This window comes from Neolamprologus multifasciatus, chromosome 15, assembly GCF_963576455.1.
Source record: "Neolamprologus multifasciatus chromosome 15, fNeoMul1.2, whole genome shotgun sequence".
Lineage (NCBI taxonomy): Eukaryota > Metazoa > Chordata > Actinopteri > Cichliformes > Cichlidae > Neolamprologus > Neolamprologus multifasciatus.
The window spans coordinates 6,618,826-6,631,598 of record NC_140453.1 but is presented as its reverse complement, the minus strand read 5'-3'; the positions used below and the strand labels follow the sequence as shown (position 1 = coordinate 6,631,598).

The 12,773-nt window shown below is 42.4% G+C and overlaps 1 long non-coding RNA gene across 1 annotated transcript; it reads right to left on the bottom strand.

The window, feature by feature from the left end:
* Positions 1-11,999: 11,999 nt before the first annotated feature.
* Positions 12,000-12,427, bottom strand: LOC146501423 (uncharacterized). The gene is made up of 2 exons (XR_014869166.1): positions 12,149-12,427; positions 12,000-12,113 (listed from the first exon to the last, which is right to left on the bottom strand). It is a non-coding gene; the product is annotated as an uncharacterized LOC146501423 (long non-coding RNA).
* Between the last annotated feature and the right edge of the window lie 346 nt (positions 12,428-12,773).

Below are 12,773 nucleotides of genomic sequence, written 5' to 3'. Positions count from 1 at the left end.
CACTTTGATGAGTGGAGTTGGATGTGTGCATCTGTTTGTGTGGGCGGAAGATCATGTTTGTGTCGTCAGCACTGTGGGAATGGATCCTGTGTTTCATTGATTGTACAGTGAGATGAATCCAAGTCATCTCTCCCCGTCTGCCACATTGTGCTAAGGCCAAGTGGAGGGAAACGGCAAAAAGAACAACACACATACACATCGTTTGAGTTCACCGTGATGTGTAAAACATTACAATTTGAAATCTGCAATATCTTTTCCTAAGTTTTTCTGTGTGTTATGTAACATGCTTGCTTGTGTGGAAAGATCTTTTAGTGGACGCGCAGCTTACTACATGGCCAGCGTTTATTTGTTTACCTTGATTTAGGTCCCACAGAGGTCACCTTCTCAAGGGAGACCTAGCCAAGGCAGCAGAAACACAAACTCCAAACATAATAAAAATGCAAACAACTTAAAATGCAACATACAACATGATATGCAATATGCATATATCCAAAACAAAAAAGCTCTGATCTTTTTGCAGTGTTTTATGTCCAAGGTGCATAATAAGAAAATCTGTCAACACCCTGGGCACATTAAAAGCAACCATTTGGAGGAGCGTTGCTGGTAACTGTTCAAGCTGATACAGAGAAAGTTACTGAGAAAAACTGTAAGTTAATCCAGTGTTGTTTTATAGATTAAAAAATCCAAAACAAAACAAACGCCCATCAGAAGGTAAAGAGAGGAGACATGAGTCAGAGATTTTGTTGCTGTAACAAAACATAGAGATGCATGACAAACTGAATAAAGATGTCAGGCGTATACAGTATATTATCATAATCAATGCCGGGAGAACAATAACTCCCACAGTTTTTTTTCTCCCCTTGGCATTAAAACAAAAGTAAGATTTAAACCTCGAGGCTGAATTGAGCACAAAGCAGATATTATTGCTGCTTTTGGCAATGATGTTTGGAAATTTAAAAAAAAAAAGTACGATTAATCATTGCACCTTATCATCAGTGTCTCTTTTCTGTTGCAGTTCCAGGAGATCAGCCAAATGATCAATGTAGTTGCATTTAGTGTGGGAAAGCAAGGAAATCAGTGCTTGCCCTTTGAAATCTAAAAGCAGACATCAGTTAAACCCTTCAAAAGTGAACCGATATATTACAATATTGCACATCCCCCACTTGTTTACTTCCTTCCAGTGAATTGCTGCCTTGATGTGCCTGTTGCCTCTGGAAGCTAGTTTGACTCTGAGCCTTGAACTCGAACCGGCAACCTTCCGATTACAAGGCGAACTCCCAACTCTTGAGCCACCCATAGTCAGTATGGGTTAATACTGACTATAATAATCACTAATGGTAAGTTGCTAGTCATTATTCATCAATCTTCCACTCAAGTATTCATTCAGTTAAATAAATGCATTAAAATAAAGAGAAAGGTGGTAAATATTTAATGTCCAACATTGTAATGATATTTTACTTTAAATGACCTCTACTGTCTATGAATCCATTACAGTAATTTAATGCCATCGATTTTCTACATTCATTTTCCCCACCAATTAGTTTACATCACTAAATATAATGTATTTTCATAAGAGCAAAATTCAAAACACTTTGCGTCTCACTTTAGACATATCATATTTGAACCGAGCTGCTAAGGTTCAGCTCAACTATGGAGTGGAGTTGGCTTTATTTAGGTGGAACACACAACAGTCTGTTTCTAGCAGATAATGGCTTGCTTGATTACATTCCATTATTAAAATCAAAGTAAACTTTATTGTCATCTCTGCTATATACAGAACAGTATATAGAGAGATGAGACGAGGAGGCTCCAGTTCCATTCAGTGCAAAAGAAAACAATAAATATAAGAAGCGTAAGAAATAAATATACACTTTAAATTAAAGGTAAAAGGATCAATAACAATCTAAATTTACAATTTACAGTTGAATGATTTAAAGTGACCTTGAAGTGGTTTAAAATGACCAGCGTAGCAGCATTACAATTTACCGTTTATTATGAAAGGACACAGTTCTCTCCCTCCTTTATCTCATCTCAGACCACTTAAAGTTACCGAGCGAGGTCTTAGACTGCATGAAAGTCATCAGCTCTCTGCAGAGTTACAAACCTCTTCTGGCATTAACATCAACACCAAAACTGTGAGCCGGGAGCTTTGTGGCGTGGGTTTCCATGGCTGAACAGCTTTTGTAGGTGGCCCAGTAGATCTGCCCATATGGGGTAGTTTAGTATGCCATATCTGTCATAAAAGGATAGAAGGATGGACCCACATGCTGAGCATTGAAAAGTTTTTATGGGTTTATCTTCGGCTTAGGGAATGAGAAACAGGTTAGGACGGACGGACGGAACAGACTGCGGGCAAGGATGTTACCTGGCTGATGCAAGGATTTTTTGATAACTGAGTCTGTGCTTCACTCTTAAATACTCTGCTTCCAGAGCTACTGATGAGTTGCAGGTGAGTTGACTAGCTGAATGCCGACAGGTGAGCAACTCACTGAGTGGCAGGGAAACCACGAAGGAGCCGCCTTGGGAAAAAAAGTAAATGACAAAGCGGGAAAGAGAGCAAACTAATGATTGGCTTCACAGTGTTCATATTTTATATACAGTCTAAAGTCGATCTGCATTTAAGTGTAGTGAAAACCTTCATGAGCCATAATGTTGTTGTTATAAATTGACTGAGATGACAGGACATAACATGTCATATTTAGATAATCCTGTATTTATATGATCTCACGTTGGTAGTGATATTCATGCTGTTTAACATTCATGTGAATTTGTGCTAACAAGCTCTAGTCTGGTTGTCATTACAGACCCACTGTGTGTGTGTGTGTGTGTGTGAGAGAGAGAGCGAGGGTGTTCACATGCTGAGGGATGAGCCTTCAGCAGAGAGTGATGATGATGATAAAAAGGAACTGGAAGGAAAAGACTAACATCTTAAACATGTTTTTTTCTGTACACTATTGACATTAGTGCCCATTTGAGCATAAAGGCCTTTGAGTGTCCGTGTGTGTGTTTGTGTACGTATCGTGGCTTCAATAAACCAGCTCCAACTTTCTCACCCTTGTTTTTGTTCTAGTTGTCATGGCAACCTCTTGGCCTTTTTAGCATAAGTTACATCGGGGGTCTCCGATGATGCTCATCGCCATAGTTACTGGGGCTTTGTTAATGAGATTCAAAGCTTCGGGCATTATGTAAGATGTGTGACATTTACCTCGGATCACTCCGCTGCAGTGTGTATTCACTAATATATCGATGTGTATTGACGCACACAAAGAAGGGAGGAAATAACACCAACCTCACTGATTTCAAATATCAACAGTAGTGCGGCTGCCAGGAAAAGCCTCATGGGCTTGAGATGGATTTAGGCTTCTGCATCAAGGTGTTACGGCGCTCTCTTTATGTGAACCCCTCCGGCACGGGAATTAACTTGGCGACTGTCATATTACCACAATATTTAAATTTCAGGAACAGATTACTGAGCCTCTGACTTCTGAGTTCACGAATGACTTAACAGCACAAATGTGTCACTGAGAGATTTTTGTAGTGCTTTTTGTCTGATTGTGTCTTTGGGGGCACTACTGATGAGCAGATTTTTTTTTTTTTTGCATCAACATGATGCAATGCCTTGGTTTGTCAGCTTTCTAACTAAGCTAAAAAAAAGACCTCCCTGACAGTTATTTTGACACATACTCGACATATTTTTCTGAGTCACACTGCATATTATTTTCAAAGATAAATTTAAGTATATCTTTATGGGATCTCCACTGGCATTATTAACATTTTTGAGAACACACAAGCCACCTCCACAGTCCAGTCTCAGTATTTGTGGCTTTTCGCTTGTTGCCTCAGTATCGCCGCCAAACTGTGATTACAGTTTTGAGGCAGTGAACATCAGTTCCTGTGGAGCTGCAGAGGATTAAATTGCTCCTGCGTTGTGTATTAAAGACGCTGTTATGGATGTGAAGCAAGGAAATGAACTGAGTGCAGTTTTCTTGTTGCCGACCATAAAACTGCACCGCGCTTGACCCATTTAGTAAGGATATCCGGTAACTCTGTCATGCAGTGGTTGGGATTTTAGAACGCCTTATTAAACCCTGTCACCTGTACCCTGATTTTATTATTTTGCATCTTGTCCTTCTGGTTGCAGACACTGTTATAACTTCCTTCTCTTTGATAAGAAAAATCCCCCAAATTACATCATCAAGCACCGTGGAGACAGCCGTTCATCAACGCCCTTCTTTGATCTGTTTCAATTTTGGTGTAGCTCCACTTTGTTATTTTCTTGCACTGATCAAACCGCTTTCCCATCCCGAACGCGATTATCCATGTTTTAGCGATGAAAACAGATGAAATCACATCGCTCAAATCGTCCAGGCGTCGTCTTACCTGTCAGAGTGAAACATACATAGTCGGAGACTGTTACGTCTTTGAGTCATGCAAGCTGAGCAGTCGCTACTTTAGAAATACAGTGTAACAAAATCCAAAATACAAGCTCAGGCATTAGTTCGATGTTCACAACAATAATATTTGCTTTTACTGAAATGTCCGAGCGGGAGATTAATTCATGTCCAGTACCACACCACCGCTCACTACCTCATGCACTGTATGGATGTACCTAATGGAGTCACCGGGGAGTGTACATTTGTTGTTTTTATTTAAATCTCACACCGTACTGTACACACTGTCTGCTTTGCCTCTGGTTATTGATGCCTGTTTTTCAGCCGAGTGTGAAAGAAGAAAAGAGCAGAGGCGAGCGGAGCAGGCTTTCGGAATTGAAAAGAGTGAAAGAAAATTGAGGCGAGTCAGCAGCAGTCAGACAAATAAAAAATAGTAAGAGCAAAGTCATGCAGGGTGATGGTTTTTCCGACAAATAACAGATACTGCAGCTATTCCTGCCAACGTGCACACACACACACCTACAGTCCAGGTCATTTCATTACTGCTCGGTCGCTCTTGTTTTTTGATGCTTTAATGTAACGGTGGCATGAAGGTATATTTCACAAGAATTAGTCTGCAGTTGGACAGACAGGTCCAAGGGAAATGCAAAAAAGAACACGCTGAAAATTATTTCTTTTTTTTTAATATGGCAATGACCAGTAATGGGAAAGAGGATTGAGGAAGTGTGTTCAGAGAGATTAGATGTGCAGCACAGACTAATAGCAAGAAGAAAAAAAAAAACCAAGAGGCGATGGTGGGTGGAAGTGTGAGACAGAGTGAGAGGAAGAAGTGATGGAAGTGAAAGAAGATGAAATGAACGACATGCAGAGAATATTTGGCATTTTATCTTCTGCTAATTTAATTTATTGCTTTGTCAGGCAGAGACGCTGAGAGACAAACGCACAGTCATGGGGTGGGGGAACGAGAGAGAGACAGAAAACTGATGGAGGTAATTAATGTGTTTATTAGGCTGGTTTTTTAAAAAGGGAAGTGATTGACAAGAGGAGAGACAGGAGGAGGAGTCAGAACAGGCTGGACCAGACAGCGAGGAAAGACTGGGAATGCGAGTGTTAGAGAGACTCGGTGGGTGGATGCAGGAGAGATGTGATGAAATAGACCCAAGGGAAAAAGAATTGGAGGAGGTAGGGGTGAGAGAAAACAATTGGAAGTGAGGAAAGTAGACTAGAGAGGAGGAGATGAGGCTGAGAGTGTACTTTCATACATCTTTTTTAGTTTAGGGGAGCTCATTTAGATTGAATTAAAAGTGAGGAGAGAACAAAGGTGAGGACAGAGAGTAATAAAACAGAAGGAGAGGCTGACACCAACGATGGAAGCAGGAAGAGAAAACCATTATATCAGCTAATCCTCACTACTGTTGATAATTTAGCATCAGGAGCAGCTTGAAAGTAACTAGTGTCCTTTATCATATTTACATGCACAAACATGGAGGCGGTGACGCGCCTTATCAGCTCATTACCATTGTTTCAACACACAAACACAAAAACACCTCAGAGCTGAGATGAAGTTAGAACTTCATATTTCCGACTTAATCCTATAAGCTTCACTTCGTAGACACAGAGCTGCAGCCTTCTAATCGCTGTGATTAATTACAGTTGTGGCGCAGATAAACGGATATAATATACCGGCTGGAAATGTGAAACAATGGAAATATTGCCTCCGGGAGAGATGTGGAGGAGATATGTGTGTCTTAAATGGATCAGCATGAGCTGGTATGAGAAACTGCCCAATTCTGATCCATTGTTCTGTGTCGCTTCGATTGCTGAATTTATAAAAGTATTTTTACTGTATGAATAAGTATTAATGGCTCCTTCATCACGTAAAGGTAACATGTATTACACATTACTCGTTACCTTTTTTAATAGTAATACAGGACGTTCTGTTGAATGACCAGGATGTAACGTAATTATCATCACTTACAAGCTGCAGTTCCAAACACCAACACAAATCCCTAATAATAAGGACACAAATAGATATTTCTTTTAGTACTTATGTATGAATACAACGTGAACGTGACATGAGACTTTAAAACTATCTCCATGGTGATGCTACTTAAAATCATGAACTGATAGAAACAGGCTGGAACCTGACCTCCCAACACTGCCTTTGTTACCTGATGAAGTTCAGGCTCTGGCTGCTGGGCTGGGGTCTGCATACACTCGGCTTCAACATCACTCTGGGTTCTTTGCGTTAGCATGCTGTCTCTGCAGGTGCTTGCAATAAAGTTGTGTCATTAGTTATAATGCAGCTGATTTCATCCTGAATGGAGTTTGCACTTTAACCGTTCCTCTCTTGTCTTTTTCTGTATGAAAAATAAAAGTCATGGTCATGCTTTAGACGGCTTCACCATTTTCCTCCTTCCGCACACAAACCAAAATCAGCTGACTGTAGCACATAATTGTAACTGTACAGCGATTAGTTCATTTAGTGCAGTAACATATTACATTGCTGCGTTACTGAAAACTGTAAAGTGATTACAAAGACACATTGCACCCAAAACTACACCTTTATTTAATTCTCACATGGCTCCTGAAGGTTTTCTTCAAGCTTCAGCTCAGAATACCGAACATGTCTGCAAACTCCTGTTTTTCTTTTTTATTGTTTGTTTCTTTCGCTGCTCTGAAACAGGTTGTTGAAATGTCTGTAGATTTAAATGCAAATAAAAATCAGCTGTTAAGTCAGCCAAAGCAAAACAAAACACTAAAATCCAAATGAAATGCTAACTGTGGCCTTTTGGCTGACACACCGAGGAACGCCCTTGATTTATGGCGTTCGGCATCGCCATAACATATCGGCTGCGTTACAGTTACTGCAACTGTAAGTCTGCTAACGTCTGCTTGAGTCAAACTATGTGGTCAGTATTTTAATGGTGAGTTGCTGAGAAAGCTGAAGTACAGATTAGTTTTAATAAACGTTTTAGCTGATGAAAGGTGAACCTAATCTGATGGGCTGGGTTTAAGAATCTGATCAGGTGTCCTTAGTTAGCCACTGGGCAATCATGTACCTCCGTCTAACATCCGCCCATACATTGTCGCACCACTACAGAGGCCTGTAATATGAAGGAGGTAACTTCAGGATAAACCCTTGGTTTTCAGTATCACAGCGGCGTTTCATTCTTACTGGGGTACATTGCCATGGTAACTCATGCTGCAGACCTATCCTGCTCCAGAGAAGGGTATGTTTGAGATTTTCGTTAAAAGATATGAAAACAAAAAAAAGCCTTCTGACCAATCAGTTCTCTGGAAAATGGCGTCACCATACCTAGAAAATCTCCTGACCTCAGTGCTGAGAAAGTCATAAGGTTTTAAGTGCATCTAAAATGTTTTTTCTTTCCCGAAAATAGCAATGAACATAGATTCTTAAACACAACTTTATTCCTTGATTTTGGTCCACGGGCCACAAATAACTATGCAACGTGTTTATAAGGATTAAAAAATTGTTTCAAAACAGGAAATCTATCTGTGCTTGTGAACCTTATATTACATTTGCATGTAGACTAAGCCTGGTGTTGAATTCTGTTTTTATATTTATTTTTTCACTTGCTTTCAGACTGTGAAACACCGCCATGGCTGCTGCTGAAAGAAGGCGTTGTGAGCTAAACATTAATTTAATGAAATAAGGATCGTAATCTATGAGATTGCCTTGTTTGTAAATCATAGTGCTGTTATAGATAAGTATCACAGTTGCCATTTTTGATGGTGTTCTTTCCTGTCTTCAAAAATGCTAAACAGTATTATTATAGTTGCGTTTTCCAGTGTTACTGACCAAAGTGCTTAAACTGCACACACATTCACACTGTGTACATAGTATATAGAGCATAATACTATACTGCTCGAAGATCCCCTAGTCTTACTACTGGAATACTGGAGGGTCTTATTGTTCTGTTATCACTAAAAGTTTTAAAATGTTGTATCACTAAAATATCATTCTCAGTCAGTTGTTATTTATTATGTGTTTAGTCAAAGGAGCTTGCAAAGAAAAGCGTCTGGACTTCTTTAAGTTACTTGAAGACGTTTCACCTCTCATCCGAGAAGCTTCTTCAGTTCTTAGGTCAAATGGTGGAGAGTCCCAGATATAACCCTATTGGGAGTGTCCCCCCACAGAGGGACAAAAGGACCCCCTGATGATCCTCTAATCGCCTGAGCCAAGGTGTGGAACTGGGTGTGGGTCCCAATCAGCCAGAGTTTCGGGTGATTTCATTGTGAAACCTGGCCCCACCTTATCATGCGAATTCCTGAGGTCAGATGGCCCAGGGTGTGAGTGGGCCTTAAGGCGTCTGGGAAGGGATCTCAAAACTGGATTATAGATGGCAGAGAGTTGGTGTCGTAAACCACCGCCTCTGTTCAAAGATGGTCGCTCACAGTGGACATAGATGCTTCTTTCACTCCTCTTTCAAACCATCTGTCCTCTCTGTCCAAAATGTGAACATTGGCATCCTCGAAAGAGTGTCCTTTATCCTTAAGATGCAGATGGACAGCTGAATCTTGTCCTGTGGAGGTCGCTCTTCTGTGTTGTGCCATGCGCTTGTGAAGTGGCTGTTTGGTCTCTCCAATGTAGAGGTCTGGGCATTCCTCGCTGCACTGTACGGCATACACCACATTGTTAAGTCTGTGTTTTGGCGTTTTGTCTTTCGGGTGAACCAGTTTTTGTCTGAGTGTGTTGCTGGGTCTGAAGTACACCGGGATGTCATGCTTGGAGAAAACCCTCCTGAGTTTCTCTGATACACCGGCTACATAGGGGATGACAATGTTGTTGCGCCTGTCCTTCTTATCCTCCCTCGCTGGTGTCCGATCTTCTTTTCTGTGCCTCTTTGCTGACTTTAAAAACGCCCATTTAGGATAGCCGCACGTTTTGAGTGCTTCCTTTACATGTGTGTGTTCCTTCTTTTTCCCTTCAGGCTTAGAGGGAACATGTTCTGCCCGGTGGTGTAGGGTCCTAATTACTCCAAGTTTGTGTTCCAGAGGGTGATGGGAGTCAAACAGGAGGTACTGGTCCGTGTGTGTGGGCTTCCGGTAAACTTCGATGTTGAGGTTGCCATTCTCTTCAATGTGCACAGCGCAGTCCAGGAAAGGCAAACAGTCATCCTTCGTGTCTTCCCTGGTGAACTTGATGTTTTTATCCACAGCGTTGATGTGCGCAGTGAAGGATTCCACTTCTTGTGTCTTGATTTTGACCCAGGTGTCGTCTACATATCTGTACCAGTGGCTGGGTACTCTTCCTTTGAAAGAGCCAAGAGCCTTCCTTTCCACTTCCTCCATGTAAAGGTTGGCTAGCTTGCCTTCAAGACTTGGAAAAGGACAAAATCATTGACCGCCTTACTTATCACCGCCTTTACCCAGGGGATGCCATACCCTGCATTTACGGACTTCCAAAAATCCACAAGGAAGCTGTCCCACTCAGACCCATAGTCAGTAGCATAAACTCAGCCACTTATAACATTGCAAAACACCTTGCTACCATCCTTGCTCCTCTCGTGGGGAACACCCCACACCACATCAAGAACTCCACCGACTTCACTGACAAGGTCCAGAAACTTACCCTGGATCCAGATGAAACCATGGTGTCCTTTGATGTAGTCTCTCTCTTCACTTGCATACCCACCACGGCGGCAGTGGAGACTGTCAGAAAACGACTACAAGAAGACATCTCCTTGGAGGACAGGACCAACTTCACACCCGATCAGATTTGCACACTGTTAGACCTCTGCCTCACCACTACATATTTCAAATACAACGAAGGCTATTACAGACAAAAACATGGCTGTGCTATGGGCTCCCCCGTGTCACCTATTGTAGCCAACCTTTACATGGAGGAAGTGGAAAGGAAGGCTCTTGGCTCTTTCAAAGGAAGAGTACCCAGCCACTGGTACAGATATGTAGACGACACCTGGGTCAAAATCAAGACACAAGAAGTGGAATCCTTCACTGCGCACATCAACGCTGTGGATAAAAACATCAAGTTCACCAGGGAAGACACGAAGGATGACTGTTTGCCTTTCCTGGACTGCGCTGTGCACATTGAAGAGAATGGCAACCTCAACATCGAAGTTTACCGGAAGCCCACACACGGACCAGTACCTCCTGTTTGACTCCCATCACCCTCTGGAACACAAACTTGGAGTAATTAGGACCCTACACCACCGGGCAGAACATGTTCCCTCTAAGCCTGAAGGGAAAAAGAAGGAACACACACATGTAAAGGAAGCACTCAAAACGTGCGGCTATCCTAATTGGGCGTTTTTAAAGTCAGCAAAGAGGCACAGAAAAGAAGATCAGACACCAGCGAGGGAGGATAAGAAGGACAGGCGCAACAACATTGTCATCCCCTATGTAGCCGGTGTATCAGAGAAACTCAGGAGGGTTTTCTCCAAGCATGACATCCCGGTGTACTTCAGACCCAGCAACACACTCAGACAAAAACTGGTTCACCCGAAAGACAAAACGCCAAAACACAGACTTAACAATGTGGTGTATGCCGTACAGTGCAGCGAGGAATGCCCAGACCTCTACATTGGAGAGACCAAACAGCCACTTCACAAGCGCATGGCACAACACAGAAGAGCGACCTCCACAGGACAAGATTCAGCTGTCCATCTGCATCTTAAGGATAAAGGACACTCTTTCGAGGATGCCAATGTTCACATTTTGGACAGAGAGGACAGATGGTTTGAAAGAGGAGTGAAAGAAGCCATCTATGTCCACTGTGAGCGACCATCTTTGAACAGAGGCGGTGGTTTACGACACCAACTCTCTGCCATCTATAATCCAGTTTTGAGATCCCTTCCCAGACGCCTTAAGGCCCACTCACATCCTGGGCCATCTGACCTCAGGAATTCGCATGATAAGGTGGGGCCAGGTTTCACAATGAAATCACCCGAAACTCTGGCTGATTGGGACCCACACCCAGTTCCACACCTTGGCTCAGGCGATTAGAGGATCATCAGGGGGTCCTTTTGTCCCTCTGTGGGGGGACACTCCCAATAGGGTTATATCTGGGACTCTCCACCATTTGACCTAAGAACTGAAGAAGCTTCTCGGATGAGAGGTGAAACGTCTTCAAGTAACTTAAAGAAGTCCAGACGCTTTTCTTTGCAAGCTCCTTTGACTACGATGACCTGGATGACTGAGAACCTTCACAGATATTATGTGTTTACAACGCCCTCTGTGGTTGCTTCAAGTAATGCACTTTAGAAACGGCTTTATTTTGAAACAACTTTATTGAACAGAAAGTCGGCTCAAGAAAAGCAAGTGAGCAAAAAGAAGGGAAACATCGGCACACAGTTTATTACGGAGCCCCGCAGGGGACATGGGAGAAAAAAAAATTAAGACGGACTTTTGCGAGATCTCGCAAAACTAACTCGGGATCTCGCAAAAGTTTTGTGAGAGCTCGGAAAACAAACTCGGGATCTCGCAAAACTTTTGCGAGAGCTCGCAAAACAAACTCGGGATCTCGCAAAAGTTTTGCGAGATCTCGCAAAACAAACTCGGGATCTCGCAAAAGTTTTGCGAGATCTCGCAAAACAAACTCGGGATCTCGCAAAACTTTTGCGAGATCTCGCAAACATTTTAGCCGCATTCTTCGGACGCTGGCTCGAAGCCGACCGGGAGGTCGAGGCACGATGTGCCGGGAAAGCGGTGTTCCTCCCGGCTGTAGTAGGTCTCGACCTCCCGATAGCTCGAAGCTAACGGGACGTCTCGACCTCCCGTTAGCTTCAAGCTAATGGGAAGAATGCGGCTAAAACTTTTGCGAGATCTCGCAAAAGTTTTGCGAGATCCCGAGTTTGTTTTGCGAGATCTCGCAAAACTTTTGCGAGATCCCGAGTTTGTTTTGCGAGATCCCGAGTTTGTTTTGCGAGCTCTCGCAAAAGTTTTGCGAGATCCCGAGTTTGTTTTGCGAGATCTCGCAAAACTTTTGCGAGATCTCGCAAAAGTCCGTCTTAATTTTTTTTTCTCCCATGTCCCCTGCGGGGCTCCGTAGTTTATGGTGTCCTGTTGGAAAAAATACTGTCCTGTTGGAAAAAATACTGTCCACATCTTTGGTTTATGGTTGTATCGCCGGTATGTACTTAAAGTATAAATTGCAACTTTGTTTTTTATACAATATGTTGCCCGCTAATGCCGTATTTGGCTGTAAAGCTAGTCTGTTTGTTAAGCTAGTTACCCGCGATTTTGGAGGTCGTCTGGGATAGCATCAGTAGTAGTTTAAAAAGTTTACACAATTAGACATATGCTATGTAGTAGCATTGTGGTATATAAATGTATATTATGCTGCACATATGTATGTCATGACTGTATTTTTTTGTCTTGTTTTTAGTTTTACCCTTT